The sequence below is a fragment of the Corvus kubaryi genome, unplaced genomic scaffold, assembly GCF_017639235.1.
Source record: "Corvus kubaryi isolate FWS band 111438036 unplaced genomic scaffold, C.kubaryi_AGA036_p1.0 78, whole genome shotgun sequence".
Lineage (NCBI taxonomy): Eukaryota > Metazoa > Chordata > Aves > Passeriformes > Corvidae > Corvus > Corvus kubaryi.
The window spans coordinates 10,141,848-10,149,494 of record NW_024582065.1 but is presented as its reverse complement, the minus strand read 5'-3'; the positions used below and the strand labels follow the sequence as shown (position 1 = coordinate 10,149,494).

Sequence of the window (7,647 nt, the reverse complement as noted above, 5' to 3'; positions counted from 1 at the left end):
CTCCCCAGGCTTCATCCCGCTAAGAAATAAAAGCGAAAGCAGTGCTGCTGGGCTGTGGGCTGGGTCCTGCTGCCCCCAGCACCACACGGCCCAGTTCCCACTGCCCTCGCCCCCCGCTCTGCCCCCTCCGCGCAGGAACGAGGTGATCTTTTAGCTGCCCTTTGTCTTGGAAAAAAAATTAATTCTCATTTGCATTACCTCGACTAAATGTCACCCACCGATATTTTGTTAGACATTAGCAATGCTGGCAGAGAGGGGCACGGGATAATTGCGTTCTGCCTAGCGCTGGGATTTACATAATTTCAGACAGCAATTAAAGAATCCCTGGGAATTTTTTTTTCCCTTCCAACCTCTCCTACAAAGAAAGTGTTCGTTTACATTAAGCGCTCAGCTCCTCGCTGTTCATTTGCATAAAATTAAAGGTTTTTGTGTTCTGGAACAGCAGGGTAACATTTAAAATTCCGTTTCAAAAAGCTCACCTTAGAATAATAAAATGTTAATATCATTTCACGGGCTGGAGAAGGTTGCCAGCTGCCTTTCACTTCAAACTTTTACCCAATACTAACTGTTAGGGTGGGTGATATCATTATTGGGGGTTTTTTTGTTAAGATATAAACTTTCTTGAAAAAGTGGAGGGCTGTGAATGTGCCTCTGGATGGGTCTCTGCAGGGCTACTCCAGAGCAGAATGTTTGTTTACTCCATAGTTTTTTAATTAAAAAATCATGCAAAAGAGCAGCAGCGGAATATTATAGGCTTTAATGTGCCGTCATACGCCGTGCTAGGAGAGGAAATGCAATTTGGATCGAACCCCGTTCATTTGCATTCACGGAACACCAGTGACCTCCGCCCTGGGGCTGCGCTGCCGTGGCCGGAGCGGGCGTGGAGGGGCCGGGCAGCGACGGTGAGGGGCCGGGGGGGAAAGAGAGCCGAGCCCCGGTCCTTGTTCCCCGGCTGGGGGGTCCCTCCAGGCCCTCTCCCTCCTGCAGGCTCCCCTGCAGCCCAGGGCAGGTGGAGGGGCTGGCGAGGAGCAGCACTCGCCCAGCTGCCGGCACTCGGGCTCCCACCCAGCCGCACCCTCCCGGACCCCTCGGAACTGGGGCTCCCACCCAGCCGCCCGCTCCGCCACTGCTCGGGGTCTCCCAGGACCGGCAGCCCCCGTCGGCGGCCGCAGCCCCGCAGCCATCGAGGAGGAGGATGGGGGCTCCGCGGGGCTCCGAGCCCACCCCGTGCGGGAGAGGGCTGGGAGCCGGGGCCGGGCTGCCCGAGCTGAAGCTCCCTCAGCCATCAGCTACCTTCATTCTGAGCCCTCTGTCAGCCCTGAATAATAAAAAATGACATTTCCGTTTGAGGATGACACTGTTGCGGTCCCTGGGTGACCTTGCTCGTGTCACCGGGGTCTCCGGTGCCAGTTGTCCGCAGCATTGCCCATCCCGGGCACCGCGGGCAGAGGCCGCGGCAAGGCAGGTGGTGATAGGGAGGGGACACTGCCTCCCCCAATGCCCCCAGTGCGGCCAGACAGGGCTGGCACCCACCAGTAGGTCCTGCATGGCTGCGCCGGAGCTCGGCAGCCAAACCCGGGGCGGGGGTGCCCGGTTTTGAGGCAGTGCCACCAGCACCCCCTCAGCCTGTGCCTGCCCCCCGGGCAGCAGCCTGGCTGTGGGACGGACACGGGCAGAGGTTGAGAGACCGGGCTGCCCTGCCCCAGCTCACACTCATCCTCCCCCTTCATCCGCCTCACGCCGCCTGCCCGCGCTGGCACCGCTGCCCCGCGGCCGCCAGCCCTCGCCCCCGCCCGCTGTCCCGCAGCCACTCTGTCCCCGCTGGTCCCCACGGCCGTCCAGGGGGTTTCCCTCACAGAGGGACTCGGGAAGCAGGCGAGGAGGGAGCAGATCTTCCACCTGGCGTCCTCTTGTCTGCCACCATTTGGGGCTGCTGTAGGATTGTAGCAAAAAGTGTTTCATTAAAAATGAATCCGAATCCCAGCCGTTGTGGGAGAATATCGAGCACAGCCTGCAGTCCCTAGTGCCCATGTTGGATTCCTGCTTCAGTCTCCAGGCCACTGTAACTCCCACCTGCCTGCCAATATTTCCACGTTTTCTTAATGATTTGCATAGGGTATCTGCACCTTTGCAGTCGCATCAGCCACAGGCACAGGGCAGGCTCAGGCTCACAAGCACCCAGCTCACCAACAACCTGCTATAAATGTTTTCTGAACTGTTTAGTATTTCCGGGAGGTGGGAATTATCATTGCATCCCTGTAAAAACGAATACAAATCAGGATCGGCATGCTGTGCACTTCACCCGAGAGCTCACGAGTGGAGCACGTGCCAGTCTGGTGTCAGCCAGTGTCATTGTCACTCACATCATCTCATGTGCCAGGACACATCCCCGAGCTCCAGGTTTCTGTGCTCCTGACACACTCCTCCTGGGAGGCTTTAAAAGCCAACACCAAGCCCAATTGCTGTGGGTGAACAAAGCAACAAGCAGGCAGCAAAGCTGAGGCTGGGGAATGGAAGGTTTTACTTTTGGGAAGAGTGGAGTAACCCAGTGCAACAAACTTGAAAATGGAAAGGAAAAAGATTTGCTTTGGAATTTCTCTTAGGAAAAGTCATCAATTCCTTTTAAAATTTTTCACTTCAAAATATGTTTTCATTACTTTTACATTATTTTATGACATCAGTACTAGTGCATAATGTGACCTGTCATATCATGTCAAGTCATGTCATAATATGCATAATAGTAGAGAAGTGCATAATATTACATGTCATATTGACATAATCAGAATATTCTATTATTATTGACTTCATCAAACTAATTATAAAAAAACATGAAATACTTTGCTGTAGAAAATAAGATTAAGAAGGTGCAACCTATAAAAAAACAGTTATTTCCCTTTGCAGCCACATTTTTAGGCATTTTCAATGTATTTGTATGAAAATATTTACATTAGCGTATTACATCATGTTATGCACCACTGTATGTAACTTCATGGAAAAATGGAATAAGATAAATTAAAACAGTCCAAGTCAAATTTTCTGTTTAAAATTATTTCAATTTTTTTTTCATAATAGACAATTCTCAAAACAAAATTCAGCAAATTCTTCTGTGTGTGAAATCTAAAAGTCCCTCTCATGGAATCCCTACCTGAGAGCAGCAGCTGTAAACAACACTCTGCGTGTCCAGAGCTAGGCAGTGGAGCTGGGGAAGGGTCTGGGGCTGAGGAGTGGCTGAGGGAGTTGTGGGGCGCTCAGCCTGGAGAAAAGGAGGCTCAGGGGGGACCTTCTGGCTCTCCACAACTCCCTGACAGGTGAGGGATTGGGCTCTGCTCCCTGGGAACAAGGGACAGGACAAGAGGAAACAGCCTCGAATTGTGCTGGGGAGGTTTAGATTGGATATTTGGAACAATTTCTTTAGGGAAAGAGTGGTCAGGTGTTGGCAGAGGCTGCCCAGGGCAGTGGTGAAGTCACCTTCCGCAGAGGGATTGAAAAGATGTGCAGATGTGGCACTTGGGGACAGGGGTTGGACTTAGAGGGTTTCTCCAGCCTCAGTGATTCCACGACTTTGTATGGATCAGTCTCCTAGAATCACTGACAGCCCATGATGCCCGTGGAGGGGCAGTGCTGGCGGGGCTCCCTGCAGGGTCTGACACGTCTCACGCCCACGCCCTGGCCAGCGTGTGCCCCTCGTGTGTGCCCCTCGCGTGTGCCCCTCGCGTGTGCACAGCGCCCGGCCCCTGGCTGGGGCTCGCGCCGAGCCCCCCGGGATTTCTAATTGACTTGACACGTTATGAATTGCCAAACTTGGTTGTGATTGCTGTGAAGAATGGTACTTTAAAGGACTCAATATCTGTATATCTGCCTTTGATGAACATTGGCTTTCTGAGCTTAGATCTTATTTATTTACCCTTGGAGCAGGTTCATTACTATGTATTAGGTAGATATGACATATTTATGGAAATATGGGGACTCTTTGTGGAATATATTAAGATTAAATAAATCATTGACTATGTGGTCAAGAACTACAGCAATCCTGATGAATGACTCCATGATTTTTTTTTGGATCCTTGTACAATTTTAAGAGCCATCCCCTTTGTCTTCCTGGACTCCTGCAGAACTTCCTGCACCACCCTAAACACACTGGGAATGCAGGATGTGCACCTTCCCTGAGAGGAAGCACCAGGTCCCAGGTGAGCTATAGGGAAGGTACCTGGGAGACCTCCAGATACCAAAACCCACCCCTGGGAACCTGCTTAACAAGCTGAGAAATTGTTCCAATTTGGTTATCCGAGTCCCATCCACTGTGATCTGCCGTGCGCATCCATTAGCCAATAAATTTACATATCTAATGGTGCATTTTCCCAAGTTAGTGATAATTACATTTAAAACAGCTATTTTGATACAAACCAAGGACAGCCACGGCTAATGACATAAATGTCATTCCCTGTGTCCCTTGGCCTCAGTATAAACACTGGAGATGGGCAGAGCACAGTCCATGGAGCCAGAGCTCCCAAGGAGCTCGTTGGGTCGGGCTCTTCCTCTTGCACCAGGCACATTTGTTTTCCAGCACCTTTGCTGCCATTAAGTACCTGCTCCCCACGCTGCCCTCCTGGGTGCCAGTGTCCCTCGGGGGCACTGGGCACAGGCTGGGCACAGGCTGGGCACAGGCTGGGCCAGCCACCACAGCTGGGCATGTGCCACGTGTGCCTTTTGGCTCAGGACAACCAACAAACACCTGCAAATACTGGGGGGTTCTTAAGGATAGTTAAGTAGCAAACTATCTGTTGATAATAAAATTTGCTTGCTTCTCACAGATATCCAATTTGCCTACTATCCAAAGAAAGGAATTGGGTGTCTGCTTCCTAAATTGTTTTAATCTCTGGCAAAGAGTGCTTCTGGCAGAGTCCCTCAGCTGGAAAATAGGAAATGAGTTAGAAACAACAGACAAACGTGAATAATGCAGAGCTTAAATGTCTGATCATGATCTTGAGAAGTTTAAATAGATTCCTCAATCCACCTGCCTGTGGTCCCCTGGGAAGGAGTGCACTCTTTCTGGGGGAAATGCAAGTCAGGTCTGGCAGTGACATGCACTCCCACCCCCACTGCCCCGTGTGGGAGCAAGTGGGGACGTGGCTTCCCCAGGCAGAGGGGCCTCGGTGCCACCGTGCCAGGCCAGGCGGGTGCCCAGCGTGCTGGGGACAGACGTGATTCCGTGGGCTCCTGCAGCTTGCCCAGGCTTTAACATGAGTGCTCTTGTTTCTTAATCTTCCCTCGAGGCATTCATGCACACCCCACTGCTCTGACCCCCGGCACCGGCCACACGTGGTGCTGCCAGCAAGGGGGGGGTGGCTCTTGCTGCACCCCAGACACCCACCCAGGTGCCAGGTGCCTGCTCCCCTCCCCTCCCCACCCTTGTCCCCACCCATGCCCAGGCCACCTGCATTTCCCTGCCTTCAGGCTGCACCTTTGCTTTAGCTTTATAAATATTCTCTCAATAGATCCTCAGACATCTTTCCACAATAGTATGAAAGGATTTTGAGAAATCATAAAATCGTGGGGAAAAAAAACCCTCCTGTTTGCCTCCTGGTGAGAGGCTCTGTCTTCTGTAACTCTGCAGTCACATTCACCTCTCTGTGATGCTACTTGAACTTTTCCATGCAAAGAGGCCCCTGGGCATGGAGGTGCCCCCCACACCCCAGGACAGCCCCCACAGCAGCCTTGTCCCCAGGCTGGACCTGTTGTGTGCCCCAGGCTCGGGTCCTGACACAGCCAGCACTGACACCAGTGCAGCTCTCCCCCCGAAATCCGCCCTGCACCCTCTCCTGCCACAGGGCAGCAGGACCCTCCAGAGCCAGCGTGCTGTTTTCAGAATGGATTCCTTTTTCTTCTCCTCACAATCCTCACCCCTTCCGTGAGGTCAGAGATCCTGGTGTTGCACAAATGGCAGTAGCTGCCCTGAACACCAAAGGAAATGCTCCTTCCCATCATGCTAAGTGAAACAATTCAAACCGGGAAAATCTTGATAAAAGTTTAATTAGGAAAACGGACTCCATCTGTAACATATCCCTGTTCTCCCCATGTATTAACCCTTTTGCCATAAATCTGCCACCCTTGAAGAAACCTGCCTTCCTCACAAAACCTACTCAGGGTTCACATTATTTTAATCAGTTAGAGGGGTTTAATACATTATTGATTTTTAGGAGAATTGAAAAAGCTCCCGTATTAAGTCCAGGTTGCTTATTCTTTCTGTATATGACATTCAGGTACTTGTGAAAAATTATACCAATTATGAAATCAGCCATTTACTGCTTCAAAGTGCAATCAGTTGTCACACTGGAAAGCACTTGCTCCTGAATATTATTAGTTGGGCTATGTGCACAGGAAAGTGCTGAGAGGAAAGACTTTAACCAAAGGGCAATTGCATGAAATTTACTTAGAAATAGCTATTTATCACCCTTGGATTTCCTACTGTTCAAATCCACTGCAGACACTTTATGGAATGAAACAGCCATCTCACCAACGTAACTCAGCCAACTGAGGGGTTTTTTCCTCACTGACATTAAATGAAAAATTTAGAAGTCATTGTAACAGCTTAAAGATGCATTATCCTTTTTGATGTGCAATTTTAGCTTCATATCAAAAGCCATATAAAATAACCCCCGCACAAACACAAAAAAGGAACTTTTAAAAGTTTTATGACATGTAGTTCATCTTACCTTTTATGCATCTACGAGGCACAGCTTCTCCTGCTGTTCTCAGAGACCATTGCATGATTACCACGATGGGGGAGAAAATATTGCCATAGCAGCAGCAGAGGCAGCCAAAGGAAGGATTAGTCTCTGGAGCCTGGGAAACAGAGGGGGAAGCTGAGCCTCACCACGCCAGCAAACGCCTCCAAAGTCAGTGCACGGTGGAATCGCGGGAGAGCTGCCCCTTAGAGGAGCCTTCAGTTGTGTCACAAACTGCCACCATTAATGGGCTTTGCTGCAGGCAGTGAAGTGAGAGGGAACATAAATTAGAGAGAGGACATTCAAGAGAAATTTCTAGCTCAGTAAAGATGTCTTATCCGCTTGTTTTCCAGAGCAGACAAGAATTTTGGAAGGCAGGGGCAACTCCTCAAAGTAGGAATGAACCTGGTCAGCCTGGGAGCGCTGGCACAGCACCAGTAACGTGCAGGACCAACAGGTATCTGATGACTGACAGGTGTGACCACTGCTCCCGTCCATCTTCCTGGCTGTGTGCGCCACCCAGGGTGAGCACTGCCGCCTCACACGCCTCCCATGCAAGGCAACGCTTCTTCCTCTTCTAATTCCTCCAGGTAAAATGCATAACAGGACTGGAAAAATTGCCATGTTGGAAGTGTGGTCAAGTGGACAGTGGGCAGCCTGGATACAGCACCAGTCACCGTGAGATTGCAAAGAGTGCTCCCATAGGAAAATAAGAAAGCAGCTCTTGACCCACTGGGTCTTGAAGATCTAAACCAGGAGCAAGGTGCAGCCCCCACACCGTGGGATACACTTGGTTTGTCCACAAGAACAATGTCTGAATGGGCCTAATGGTTTGGAGGCAACACAAAATGCTTCCCACCTGCAGGTGTCTTCCAGCTCCTCTCTGGAAAGGTCCAGATCCAGGGATGTACGAGGTACAGGA

At 50.7% G+C, this 7,647-nt stretch overlaps 1 long non-coding RNA gene across 1 annotated transcript; it reads right to left on the bottom strand.

Moving 5' to 3' along the window:
• Positions 1-742: 742 nt before the first annotated feature.
• On the bottom strand, positions 743-6,999 carry LOC121676328. Its single transcript, XR_006020426.1, has 2 exons — positions 6,714-6,999; positions 743-1,933 (listed from the first exon to the last, which is right to left on the bottom strand). It is a non-coding gene; the product is annotated as an uncharacterized LOC121676328 (long non-coding RNA).
• Positions 7,000-7,647: the final 648 nt, after the last annotated feature.